This window comes from Taeniopygia guttata, chromosome 2, assembly GCF_048771995.1.
Source record: "Taeniopygia guttata chromosome 2, bTaeGut7.mat, whole genome shotgun sequence".
In the NCBI taxonomy this organism is placed as follows: domain Eukaryota; kingdom Metazoa; phylum Chordata; class Aves; order Passeriformes; family Estrildidae; genus Taeniopygia; species Taeniopygia guttata.
This window is the reverse complement of record NC_133026.1, coordinates 35,699,246-35,713,353: the sequence shown is the minus strand read 5'-3', so window position 1 is coordinate 35,713,353 and position 14,108 is coordinate 35,699,246. Positions and strand designations below refer to the sequence as shown.

The 14,108-nt window shown below is 38.4% G+C and overlaps 1 long non-coding RNA gene across 1 annotated transcript; it reads left to right on the top strand.

The window, feature by feature from the left end:
• Positions 1-9,787: 9,787 nt before the first annotated feature.
• On the top strand, positions 9,788-11,234 carry LOC140682505 (uncharacterized). The gene is made up of 2 exons (XR_012054340.1): positions 9,788-10,021; positions 10,808-11,234. It is a non-coding gene; the product is annotated as an uncharacterized lncRNA (long non-coding RNA).
• The last annotated feature ends 2,874 nt before the right edge of the window (positions 11,235-14,108 follow it).

The window sequence follows — 14,108 nt, the reverse complement described above, 5'->3', positions numbered from 1 at the left end:
CCAGTTCAGAGCTGGCATGTAGCCATCCAGTTTGGAACACAGACAGTGTGATCTTGCATCTGCCCCCAAAAGACCACACAGACATTCTCTGGGTAATTTAGAAATCAGGACCTCCAAAATTTCTGGCCATCTTCCTGAGCACTTGGTCATCTTTCTCTAGAAAAATGTTTTCTGCATCATGTGGGTGTAGCTGGAAGGAATTTAGGATAAAGAGCAGTGAAGAACTGCTGTGTATGCCAAAAGGATTCATCAGTGTATACCCACTGATTTCTACCAGTCTGCGCCTTTATTTTTTCATTTGTTTAAATTATTTTAAGGCACCTCATACACTTAAATCTTATTTGAAGTCTCAACTAAAAGGCACTATAATAAGGGTACAAAGGGTGATGGTGTCAACGAAAGGAAAATTATCTGGTTTGATCTTCATTAAGTACAGCATTTTAACATAAGATAGGCAATGAAATTCAGACACTGAGTTACTTAAGTTATAAGTTAGTTAACTTCCTATCTTTTAAAGCTTCGCGGAGGTTCCCTGGGCATTTAGAAGTGAAGGTGTGTTTACCCCAACTCCTCAAAACTATGTTCAGCTCTTTTTCTGACCAATTATCTCAGAACTCTCAATTCCGCTTATTTCAGTAATTTCTTCTTACTGAAGAGGCACCACCTAAATTCCTTAAATATTGTTCATCTGGGAGAAAAAACAATTTCTTAGGCTTTTTTTCCCCCTGTTGCCTAGCTTTTTGAATTATTAATAATGCTTTGTTTCACACTGTTTATCAGCATGATTTCTGGATTATGACTATGCACACACAAACACACATACACACACATTCACAACTATTTTCTTTGTTTTCACATTCTGAGTATTCTTGGTTTTCCCAATAAAATACAAAGCTGTGCTATGGGAAAAAAAAAATAGGTGAAGTTAGGTGAAGCAGATGAAATAGATGTTTCCAGCAAGACAAACTGTGTGAAAGGAGTGAATGAAGCTAAAGAACAATGTACTGCACTGTTCCCCACTACAAAGTGTGGAAAAAACCTCACAAATACTGGTTGTAAATGTAAACATGACTTGTCCAAGGAAAAGAGAAAAATTGGCCAGAAAAACAGTAGGTACTTTAAATAGATACTTTATTTGAATTTCTGGGTTTTGAAATCAACTTAAGATTTTGATATCTGAATGACTTATTAATCCAGTGGGAATCCAAAATTGATTTTGTGGAAGAAAAAATTTTACCCTAAGGCATTACAGTTGTTTCATTATACGTGAACTAGTTTTCCTGAAATTGTCTAGTATATTTTTAAATTTAGATAGGACTAGTGTAAGATATACAAATATACTCCATAGTAATTCTTCCTTTTCCTTGTAGCTGAACCTTTCAGTTCCCTAGCACAAATTTCCTCGAAATACCTAGCAGGCAAAGCAAAGCTTTCATCTTGGTTGTACATTTCAGAACAACAGTTTGACCATTACAAATCCACCAAGTATTAAAACATACCATTCTACATACAGAGCTGCTTTCCTTTCAAATGCAGACTACAATTAGCTAGTCTCCTCTCTGCTTTACCTGAGCATAAAGAGTCATGCTAGCTGTGTGTGGAAGTACATATAGTCAGGCCTAGCTGATATACTCATTTCTTGGTTCTCACACTGGCAAAAAACTGTTATAATACAAACAGGACAATTATTCCCAGTTATTCCCAGAGAGGCAAAAAGTGCTGGGCAGCAGTTTGGCATTACATATTTTACATCTTGTGAATGGTGACTTAATTAAAACTACCAAGATTATCTGAATATCTGTATTTTGCTTTGAAAATAAGAAGAATTACATACAGGACTTTTTTTTTTTTTCTTGTACAAAGGCAGCAGTTGAGAAATTTGCCACACTCTCAATTATTAATCTCAGCATGAAGTTAGGTTGGCCACACCAACTGAGAATATGACCTGCAAAACCACAGCTACATTAGCTACCCTGAAGGGAATTCTATTTCATTCACAGTGACATGCTTGGGCTTACCATATATTCACTTTCATCAAGGAAGAGACAACCACTGATGTTTAGATTTTTTCATTTTTTAATGGGGTTAAGAGCAATCCTCTACAATGGACCTTCATGGACAACAGTTCATGGACTTAAGTCTCTCCAAGAAGATCCAAAGGGATTGTACTCCATCCTCAGGCAAGCTGGTTTTGAAGCTCCATTGCTGGGACTGCAGAATCAGTAATGTACAAATTAGTCCCCTACTATTGATGGAAATAATGATGCAAAATGATTTCCAGAGAACCCCATAACTCTGAGTCACTGATAATATAGTCACTATCTCTGTCACAGTCCCTTTGCTTTTCAAGCCTATTCCGTGTTTCAAACACCTGTTAATATTTCCTACTATTACTGCCTTTAAATAGCAATAATCCTGTCTGCAATAATGCCAATCATTAAGGATAAACCACATTCCTTAAATAAATTAACAGCTAAGTTATAATGTGATACTACCCTTTTTATTTTGCTTCGCCTTTCCGGGGCTCTGCAGACTACAGCCATTTGCAACAGGTCTTCTCAGGACCTTGTCTTACAAAAGACAAAACGTTCTGGCCCTTAGCCAGGAAAGCACTTAGATACATATTGACATTTAAGTAGATGAGTGGCCTTAGTGAGGTCAATTGGACTGCTTACTTGTGTAAAGCTAAACCTGTCCTGAAATATTTTGTTCGATGGACACAGACTATTCAACACGTTGAATGATTGAACCCTTTGCAAGATCATATGCAATTAATATTATTATACAAATATTTTATGTGATAATACTTGCCTTCCAGATTATTTGAAATACGCAAGTTTAAATTCAGTGAAAAATTAATGTATCAAATTTCAATCCAACCCCATGTAAAAGGTACACAAGTACTTCTAGTAAATATAAGGTGTTTCTAATATGATTTGTTTTCTAATTGATGCTGTGTTTTCATCTGTTGCAATTATTGTAGGTCATACTGGGGCCTGAGTGTGACCCCAAACCTGTCCTACAGAGCATGGCTAAGTCTCTGTCACCTCTCATTTGCTCTCTGGCAAACACTTGCAGCAGTGGGTTTTGTAAAACAGGGCAAATGACCAGGCCACAAACTTGCCAGCATTTTTGAAGGAAAAATAACATCAAGATACCTTGGCACTATGTTGTCTCTCTAGTCATAAACTAGTATTGCAGCATGGAAGCTGAATGTTGTTTTTTGCCCTATAATCCAGCAAGTCCATTTTTTAATGACATAAGACATAACTCAGAGGTTTTTTTTAATTCTTCCTCTGTAAAGACTGAATGGCTGTCTGCCCTCATTACTGATGTGTACTTCTTAAGTAGCATCATTAACAGAAATTCATGAAACATGAGATTTTGTCATCACTTACAGGTTCTTTCTTGGAGATACAAAGCATGGCAAAGAAAGAGAATACACCTTTTATGATATTTCACAGGAAAGTTCAGCTCTGTGTGGGACTTACAGACCTCTCCAAAATAGAGAGAGGTCTGTAAATTATTTCTGCTGGCATATACTGAGAGCAATACTTTGAGATCTCAGTGACCCACTCTGCTAGGAGGAAATAATTTTTTAAAAGGGGTATGATCACAGAGTCGCAACAACAGGGTTTATATTATAGCTTCCTCCAGACTTCTGTCAAATAACTTAGATTAATTTTAGAAAAAAATTCCAAGGCTTTCTATTAGAGCTAAATTTCTTCTTGGTCTTGTTATGTATACAAGTATGATACGTATATAAGTAAACAGAAAATAATAATTGGTGAGGTCCTAATTAAGAATTTTCTAGTGCTTGTCTACTTGTATTTTTATGATCTTCAAATTGTTCTAGAACAGTAAATGTGAGAAACTAACGCACCAATATGAAGGATATTGTCTTCTTTATGATTTCATCATACTGTCCATGAGCTCTCTGCCACCAGCAGAATGCCACAGAAGGTCATAATGGAGGAGTTAATCTCTGACCTTAATTTTTCCAGTAGCTAGTAATCAGTGAAGTAATCAATATCCAGAGTGTTCAACTCCTCCTTCTTTGGATTCTGATGTTCACATTAATTAAAACACTACTCCAGAGGCAAAGCCAATGAGATTTACAAAGTTTCAGAGTTTAACTAGCTGACAGAAAAGAATAAAATTTACATTCAGTTCTATTCAAATGAACACCTTGAAATTTGAAGACCATCTCCAACCACACTTGGGCTACACAAACCTTTTTGCTTCTCAAAACTCTGTTGTAAATCTTGCAGCACTAAACAGCCTCGCAGCACTTCCTGCTCACCCTGCAGCGAGGAAGGGCCACGCAAAGACCGTCTGCCCCTGCCACTGCCAGCAGCAGGAAGCCAGAGAGGCATCAAAGAGCAGCACAATAATCCAGACTCTTGAAACTCCCACCAGTACTTTGTCTGAGCTTGGCCAAAGGTTAAACTGGCTCCTGTGAGCTCATCTCTTCTGCCTTGATTTTATGCTGACTTTCTATTGCTTGTAAAACAGGAAGCAATGGCCAGACTGAACTCCAGCGAAGTTATTTTCTGGGCGTGTTTTCTGATTATTTGTTTGACTCAGCAAGTCTACCGTTTGTTATTTGTTTGTATTACGATCCCTAGGAGTTCTCCAATTCAGAAACTGTCATAGCATTCTGGCTTTGAAAATATATCCATGATCAATTACAGTTCATAAGAATATCAGTTCAAAATGCTTCTGCATGTTTGTTTCGTTACAACACTATCACTGTGCTGTTCTAAGGAGAACAGACCTTCAAAAAGAATTCAAGAATGCATGTGAAGGAAAAAGGAATATTTCTCTTTCTGAAGTATGCTGATTCTAAACATGGCTTGAAAAAATAAGCCTGGTCATTAAATTCCAACAACAAAAAAAAATATCCTACTGGGTTTTTTGATGTGAAAAAGAATTTGCAAAACCCTATGAGAACCTTGACCCAAACTCCTCTTCAAATCTACCTGGAACAAATACCAGTTTTACAAGTCTTCTACTCAAGTGTGTGCAGTTGAGCTTTCTCTTTCTCTTTTTCTATCAGGCTTTCCGAAGTGCCTCCCTCTCACTGGTTACCAGGCAACAGAACAATATTGCTCTGCATGCACATCCAGCAATAAATGACATTATACTGTATTTTTGCAGTTTCTCAAAGAAAATAAAGATGTCCTGAAATACTGTCTTGTGAGATAAATAGCTAGTGCCCAGAAGTCATTTAAATGCTTAAAATGCTGGGGTTTTTCTTCATAGAAGGCAGAGATTGGAAAAAAAACCCCACTTCTCTAATATAGGAGCTCCCATCCAAAATGAATTTATAATGCTAAAATAGACCACACTCTAAAAGAAAGCTGCTTCAGTTGACATTTCAAACAATTAACAGCCTTTTAGGTTCTACAGGCACTTGGGTAAACCTTTATCTTACAATCAAGGCAAGACTAATGAAGCAGCAAGAGACATCAAGTTAAAGTACTTTCAGTGTCCTAAACACTAAAATGCTGTCTGTATGACAAAGCTCTTTTTTCCTGTCTTGTTTGATGGTTTGATGTCAATAAAACTCAAGAAAGTTTAGCAATTTGCAAAAAAATCTTTAGTTTTGACAGATATTAGTTATTAAAGATGGGCCCAGATCAAATCAAACCCCACACCTTCTCTTAACCTAAATAATCACTGAGATGGAGGGATGGTTTGCAGCCCTTCAGCTGCAATCAAAATGCATTTAAGAAAGGTCTGACCCTAGATCCTGACCAAAGTAACTTGAGATTCTTGTATGTTGTTTTGATTCCGTTTCAGATTTCACTTTGTAGGTCAAATTCACCTTTATGTAACACTAAGATAAGAAACTGAAGGTTTCTGCAGTTTTTTCACTCCAAAACAAGGGGGAAATCTTTAATTATAAACAAAAAACCCATGTAATCCTACCAAAACGTGAAATGTTAATCCCTAATTCTTAAATACAAAGGCATGCACTGGTACCGGAGAATAGCCCCCACGGGTGTATTACACAAATATATTTTAAAACGATGTCAAGAGTGAAATCTCAGTATACACATTGGCCTATTTTTTTGATTCTGCAGTGGTCAAATTACATCATTTTCTAGGATAGTTTTTATTTAAATTTATATGGAAAATTTCCATTTTTGTTACGCTTCTGTTAGACTGGGTTTTGTTTGTTTGGCTTAGAAGTTAAGTTGTAAGTGATTAATGTTCTCAGACCAGATAAAAATCTGTTCCCAGAATGATTTGACATATGACCTTCAGGACAGACAGAGCATTGGGATATATATGACACCTGAAAAATAGTTCCATTCCCTGCTGTTGTTGATTTAGTAGTGGTATAGAGTTACTTGCTAGATAGCAGCAGAAAGATTTGTGGTTTGCTTTCTTGGATCTGGGAAAACGCAGTACAGCAAAATGATGCATTCTCAGCTTGTCTAGATAGCATAAAATAGCATTGCTCTACGCATACATTTGACTCTTTATTTACTCTGAAAGTCAGCAGAGATGAGCATTGAGTCTGTACTATAAACACCTCAGTTCTGTTTCTAGCTCCTGCAGGAGGAACCAAATGCAAACATAGGATTAATTTATTTACAAGATGGCTGGAGCTTAGCTGGCAATTGCCTGTAGTGGGAATATTATGCCTTGGCCAAAAGAAAGACTCCAGTCTGCACTGAAATATAAATAGCAATCACAAGAACTAACACCTCAAGGCATGACCTGGCTCATAGTTTACTGACATTTCTTCTGTGCCAGTCCTTCCCCACACAGAGCTTGTTTTAACTGAGCAAAAAATATTATCAGCTTATTTTACAGTTCATAAAATCCTTTACAAGAGTACTTGGTGGGACTTCTATAAAGTCCCCAAGCAGTAGGCAACAGCATGTTTTCTCTGCAGAAGAAAGCAAACAATTATATCAGTTGGGATGAGAGTGAGCGATAACATGACATGTCTAGAGAAATCAGTTAGATCCCTTATGTGTTCATTCTAACAATTGACTTTATTAATAGAATTTTTTTGATAAAAGCGTTCTAGTCACACAGCAAAGGGGAGGTTGTGGCCTCTGCACTCTTCTGAAGCCAACTTCATTTTTCATCTTATTAAAATTATATTTGAGTAGTCCTACTACACAACAGAGAAGAAAAAACACAAGTGAGTATTTATTTTTTATATGTTGTCAATTATGAGAAACCACATTTGCATATTGAGTCTCTTTCCACATATAAAGGCACACCATTTGCAATCCAATTATTTTAAGCTAAGCTAAATGAAAAATTAGACTGTGCTATCTCCTGAAAAACAGTCAATAGCCACTCTAAGGATCAATAATCTAAAAAACTATTGATTGCTCATGTAACAACCTGTACTTTCCATTACACACTAAATACTACTGTAGATTGATATTTGCCAGATGTCCAATTATAAACAAAATATTCTGGCTATGGTGACTGTCCTTAACCTTGCAAAAAGGGGTAGTCTTTACATTTAATTTTAACATCCCCTGGTGTGCTGCAGTATTCCACCAACAGCATCTCCCAGAAGCCTCATTATCTTCCTTTTCCAAACTTAGTGAGAGAGTTACTTTCCATGGCTTTTATTACTCTCTTGTAATCTTCACTTGCAAATCATTCTTCATCATTTTGACAGTAGAGTTATATATATTTGGGAAAGGGTGAGAGGAAAATGCCTGATCTAATAATGAGGGGGAATTCCTTATCTTTGAAGATAGCTGACTATCAAGACTAACACATTGGACAAGCAAGCAAAATTATCATTTGCACCTGTCTTATTAATGGATCTCCTAAAAAACAATCACCTTTTTTTTTTTTTCCTAATGAAAGGCTGAACAATAGAAAAAAGCAGCCATTAGAATTCCACTGCTACTCTCCCAAACAGCTTTGAGGCACTGAATTTGTTGAAATGTTCCCAACTCTTAGTTGAGGGTGGCTTGGACACGGGGCACTCAGAGCTGCAGCACTGACTAAGGCTCCAGCGGTGAGGCAGAGGGGCAGCGGTGGCGCTGCCAACAGGATTTCTCTCCTGAGTCCTGCAGTGAGAACTCGGAAAGCACTGGCGCACTTTGCATCTGAAAGAGGAGCTGGATTTAGTGTTGTCAGAGAGGGAGAGAAGGTTTTAAAAGGTAATTTTTAGAGGCTGTCAAAACTGAAAAGTGTAAACATTGTTAACATCTCTTTAAAATTCTGGCAGGGAATGAAAGCCACCTGGATGAGTGCCATCCCCCAGTTGCAAAACCGTTTAGCAAACCATATGCTGCCCTAGAAGACAGGCCCTAGACAGATCTTTGCTGATCGCTGTGGGAGCAGCAGCCAGTAGCCATTGCCCAATCCATGCAGCACCAGTGCATTTCCTCTTTCTGCAACAGCCTTTGTGAGATGGGTCCTAGAGATGCAGGCGCTGCTGCAGAAAGTATGCATGCATCTCTTTTCAGCCTTGTGTACTGCCCCTTTCCACTTGCATTCATGTAGAAGGGATTCAAGCATCCTTCTGATTTACCTGTGGTTACTAAATAGAGTATAAATCTCCTTTGGATATGATTTTGCACTGTATGGTTCTCTAGAAAATAGTTCCCCTTTATCAATATAATTCTGCAGTAATTTTATGGACGTCTGTAGTTCTTCATCAGTGAGAAATGGATGTGATTTCAGGCAGACATTAGGATTTTTCACAAGTTTTCTGTTACTTAGAAAAAAAAATCTGATTAATAACTGCAATGTAGATGTTTTTAACATGCTGAAAATTGCTGATTGCTATGCAATAAGACTCTGAAAATTAAAAAGTCAATTGCTTGCATTTTACTGTCTTGTCTGAGCAGTCCTGGTGAATTTGTCAGTACCCCACTGTATCTGAAGCAGAATTTGGCCCAGTGATGCAAGGTGTCATTAGCATTTCAAAATAGGCAATGTTTTGCAACGTGACAAATAGCCTATAACTCACATAAATTACATACACTTGCACAGACCTGTTTGGTCACACAAAAGACTCATTTTTTTCCTTCAGTTCCAAGTGGCTAAATCTGGATGCCTTGTCCTCAATCCTGCATGCCTACCATCTCAACATTAATTAATAGTATGCTTCTCAACCCTGTATCTTCTCAGTCTCATAAATTATTCTGGCCCTTTCAGCCCGACATTAATTACAGTGCCTCACAATTCGCACTGACACACTTTATCTTGGACTCAAACTGTCTCTTACGGTGATAGCTCCAACCATACATACCAGTCCTGCAGTTCATACTGGTCTCACCCAGCCTGTAGCCTATAATGTATCTATCAGCTTCCTCATCCTATCTTGTCCACTGCCCATCACTGCTCCTTCTGCACTTACCTAGGTTCTTCACCGCTTTTTCAGGCTCTGTGAGAAAACTCCAGATATCATTCACCCCTGTCCACAGCCCTCAACACAAGGCAGAAGGACAAAGGGTATTTTAACAGAAACTGGGGCATAGGGAAAACTTAAAAACATTGAGAGTTCTTGTTATAGATTAAAGTCTTTTCCTAGTAGATTAATACAGGAGTTGGTTTGAGCACTGTACTCGTACAAAGATTGGTAATTTTTCAGCTGCTGGTTATAATCTAGATTTCTGCTATATTTGGGAAAATGCAACGTTTCCAAAAGGGACTATTTTAGACATGCTGGCAGAATTGCCTAGTCGGGTAAAAGAGCAACAGTGTGGTCAGCTCCTGTGGGAAATTTCCAGCCCGATGGCTCTGCAGCATCTGTATGTTGGCAGTTTCACCAAACGCTCCCGGGAGCACACAGCTGCCAGCTGGAGGCTGGCACAGCCTGCGGGGATGATTTCTGCCAGCAAACGCCCTGGAGGCCCCGCTGCTTTCCCCAAAGGCTTCTTCCCAGCTACGGGATGCTGGTGTCGAGCAGGGAAGCCGCAGCACCGGAGGCAAACCAGCAGGGAGACAGAGACAGGTCTCAGGAAGGCTGCAGCAGCAGGAGGGCTGCCGAGCATTGCGCTGCGGGAAAGGAAACGATGAGGTGAAGGCAAGGAAAAACCCCAACCTCTTTCTAGATAAAAACAGTGTCCTTCCTCTGCTTGCCCTATCTCCTTTTTAGGATTTTTGGGAAGAAGTATGCCCCTGCCACCCTCTCAAAACCTCCCTCTTCATGGTGAGCGCACTCCCCGGAGCCCACAGCACGCCAGGAGCTCTGGCTGTGCATTTCAGGCACAGCCACGGTAAGGCTGTCCCAGCCACAGCCAGACCACCCCAAGGACAGCAAAGCCTATCCTGGTGTCTCAGGAGATGTTTCTGTTCCCCGCAGCAAGAGGTTTCAGCTGGATGTTACATCTGTTAGAGAGCCTGGCACCATGCACTGCCACACTGCAGCCAGAAGCAGGACCGGAGGGAGAGAAATGCAGCAATAGTCTATACAAGAGCTGTTTTCCCCTGAATGTCACAACTGATGGCCTCCTTGTGACAAGAAAGGAAGCAGAGAGTGGAACAGCACAGCAGACACAGAAAGAATCCAGTCTTGGACATAAAAACAAGGGAAGGATTATTTCCAGTCAGAGAGCAAAATCACAGCTTAGCAGAAGGCTCTTACAAGGGACAGTGTCCCTTTGGGAAGAAAGCCTGCTCAGAATTTGCATTTTAGTTGGGAAATGTGATATGATTATTTCAAACATATATGCCAGGTCTTTGTCTTACTCTAGCCGGTTATTATTCTCCCTCTCATCTTTAAAATCAGAAGCCTAAACTCCAGTGGCAGGTCCCAAACCCTTTTAAAAATAACCTATTTAAATTCTTCTTTATTTGATTATAGGACCATGAAAATTTCCAGGTGCATTTTCTGAAATTATGCTGCCAAGGACCTGAGAATCTTTGCTGCCACAGTCAACTAGTGCAGTCACTCAGGACATCTGTATTTCAAGGAAAACTACCAGCATCCCAATTCAAACAAAAATGGCTTGGAGAATGAGCAAACCAGTAAGAACTTGATGCAGAAAGCTGTAGAAATCATCAATGTGTTTTACTAATTAGATTAGTATTAGCTGGAGTTTTAGTAAAAATACATGAACATTTACTGTGTTATGTACTCTGCTGACGTTAACATGATGCTAAATTGCAGCAACATACAAATAAAAGCTTTTTCAATGAGTAATGAAACCAATATTTTCCTACTGAACTTTTGAACCTCTATTATTTCAAAATGTATTAACAGTGCTGGTAAAGGAGGAGAGAGAGATTAATGTCTGATGGTTTGGAAATTCTTGCTTTGTGAGGCATTCTGAGGACAAAACAGTAATGAGAAATCTACCCCCTATCTGCCCAAGCAGTTTGTGTTCCAAAGCCAACCAGGAAACCATCCCAGCCAGTATTCAAATAGATGCCAAGAACAAACATAATCTGCTCAAGAAAATATGTTAATAATACTTTAATCTTCAATGGATGCATCCATACATAAACAGACCAACAAACATATGGCTTGAGGTGTCACCATTAAAGACTGGAAAGAGTCAAGCTAATCTGATGGTAATCAAGTGACACCTTGTGCTTCTGTAACTTGCTGAAGAATGTCCATGATATCATTGGATATGCTATTAGCCAGTAATTTATAATGTACTGAAATATTAAGCATAGTTTCCCCATTTGTAAAGGGAATAATAAAATTTTTCACTACTTTACTGGAAAAGTTATTTTAAATGTATTAATGAAAATCAGGTTTTTAACAGATAAATACTAACATCAGTTTTCATCTTTGTTACGCTCTTTCTTGTATCCCAGTTCTCATTGATAGTTTCTTATCTTCCATGTTATCTACTACTGAATATGTTGGTAGAGACTGTCTGGTCTGACCACATGCATGACAGGCCAGAGAACACCACATAACCATCTATGCACCAGGCCCATAGAGTCTGCTTGGGTTGTGGCCAACAAAGATGCCTGGTTTTCACTCTTTAGTGTTACTGCTCTTTCCCTACTCTTTTCTTCTTCTCCAGCAGGCTGAAATAATTCATACCACTGGAGACATAAGAGACGTGTGACGCATTTCCTCGCCTGTGGGGTCCATCAGCTGAGAGACTGTGTTTGATTTCTTTTTATTTATTATATTGTTTTTAAAAACAGTAATAAATTGTAGCATAACTTTGAAATTTACCACAGGCAACAAAGAGATGTACTTCATTTTATCAGAGTGGAGTCTATATGCACAGATATTGCAACAAAATACTGTATCTCACAAAATCTATAAACTGGGATTTGACTTAATAGATTGGGAATATTGTTTAAATAGTGAATTTATTGACTGCCTTTCTAAGACAAATTATGCAGAGAATTCAAATCCTATTTATTCTAACTTTGCAAAGAGCTTAGGGACTATCTGATAAAAGATGTAATGAACTGTATATAGTATTGTGTATTGATACTGTATTCATTTGGGGTTTATTTTAGATAAATCACTTTTTTCAGTGGATTCATACTTACAGATTCTAGTAAAATTTCCCCTTCCTCCTCTTCTTACTGTCCTTATTTGCCTCTCCCACTCCTTCACTTATTTTTAAATACCACCCACATTTCCTGGCCCTCATGCTCCCCCTCCCTCCCACTCCCATATTTTCCACCTTTGTGCAGTATTTTTGTTTTCTTCATTCTTTCTTTGGACATCCCATCCAAGATCTATTAAATAATTCCTTCTGTACTGTTCATTATTCCCTGCCTGCATACAGTATCCAAAATGCTGTAAATGTCTGCCTGCATCTCTGCTCCCTTCTCAGAGCCTCTCCCTGTCCCCTGTGCCTCGGAATGCTTTCTGCACATGGAGCATACCCTGCAATCTTCTTCTATTATCCCTCCCGCTATTCATTCAAGCTCTTGAAGCCCATCCAGTTTCTGTTCTGTACTCTGGCTCTTTTTGCTGCCAGAAAATTGTTTAGATCTCATATTTCTGGGCAAGGAAACAATCTCCATTTCCTATCTCACTTCCTAGATACTGTTTCACCATCAAATGTCTCTGTCCTTTGTATTCAATCCCTCTTTCTCCTCAATCCTAGCAGATCTTAAATTTCTGTCTTGCTTTCTGCCATTTAGAAGTTCAAGTATTGTTTATCCTCAATGTGTCTCTGCCTCGTTTATTTGTAACTAATCCAATGTCAAATATAGATAACCAACCTATCCCAAACTCCTCTAGGAGTGCACAGTTATTGATAGACATTTCTTTCTAGACAAAATATTTACAGGTCCACTTTCATTGTAGAATAAGGAATGACATTGCCCCCTGCGTAGAAATCACTACCTCTCAAAGGTACTCCTGGAAATCCTATTTAATACAGTTTCACGTTCTGCAGTGTTTTGAATTTAAATCACTATAGACATTTTAATTAGTACATTGGCCAGGTTAAAATCCTAAGAGAACTAGGAGTTATTTTCTTTGAATATCTTGGTTTTTACCCATTTCCTCATTCATCTATCAATTATTGTTTCCTGTAAATATCAAAGATCTTTTAGGTGATAATTGCTGTTTTGGTCAGTTCTGCTTAGAAATTTATACATAATTTTGATCATAATTTATTTCCAGTGTCCCAGGTCTCTAAACTCTAAGGTCAAGCTTCTCTTTTTTCCTCCTAAGAATGTCCCCTTTACAGGTGACATATTTAACTTTTGACTTAGAGGTGTAATTTTCTGCTAGATTTTTCTGAGATGACAGAAGTCATATGTGGCCTAGCTCTCTGCTGCTTCTTTGAGAGAATTAATTACAGAAGTGCATGCTTCAATTCTCCAATAAAGTAGCAGTATCCCTAGATATAGTATAAAGTTTCATATTCAAGGGGGAAAAGTGAGCATTTCACTTGGGCTTACAGTTAACTCCTCTAGTCTAGACTTCAAAGTGAGACTGTATTTATGAGATTCAATAAGTCCTGAGGGCTCTTAGTCTGAAAGTCACTGAAAAAGTCTCTGAAAAGCAAAAAAAATGTGGGATCTTCTCTTCCTCTTGGAACAAAGTTATGATTCATGATCAGTAAGCAGGCTAAAACCAAATTTAAAAAAAAATCAAAAAGAAAAACAGTGATTATAGAGTCCAGTCATACCATATTAAGGTTCAAGTTTTTAATTCTCAGTGAAAGCAA